We start from the raw sequence: 283 nt of genomic DNA, 5'->3' as shown, positions 1-283 counted from the left end.
GTTCTTCTGAAAGATTTATATAGAGACAATACAATGAAAGTGCAGTTTCCAGGTCTAATGAAGGCGGGGCTTTGATGATCATGGAGTTGAGCTTTAAAAAAATTTGAATAACTGTAACAAGCCCCCCCCCATCAGTATTTTATATGGTTTGTCCCAACCCCCGCTCACTATCCCTTTTGCTGGACAGCTTGGCTTACTTAAAGGAGAACTATGGGGTTAAGTCTTTCCCCCATAGTTCTCCTTAGGGTAACGGGAGGACACAAACTAGCGTACTCCTGTAACC

General features: G+C 43.1%; 1 protein-coding gene across 1 annotated transcript in view; it reads left to right on the top strand.

The window, feature by feature from the left end:
- BPTF (bromodomain PHD finger transcription factor) overlaps nt 1-283 on the top strand; it is a 73,383-nt gene that overhangs the window by 72,077 nt on the left and 1,023 nt on the right. The window lies entirely within an intron of this gene.

Source organism: Nanorana parkeri, unplaced genomic scaffold (assembly GCF_000935625.1).
Source record: "Nanorana parkeri isolate BGI_ZX_2015 unplaced genomic scaffold, ASM93562v1 scaffold1316, whole genome shotgun sequence".
In the NCBI taxonomy this organism is placed as follows: Eukaryota; Metazoa; Chordata; class Amphibia; order Anura; family Dicroglossidae; genus Nanorana; species Nanorana parkeri.
This window is presented reverse-complemented; position numbering and strand designations above follow the sequence as displayed.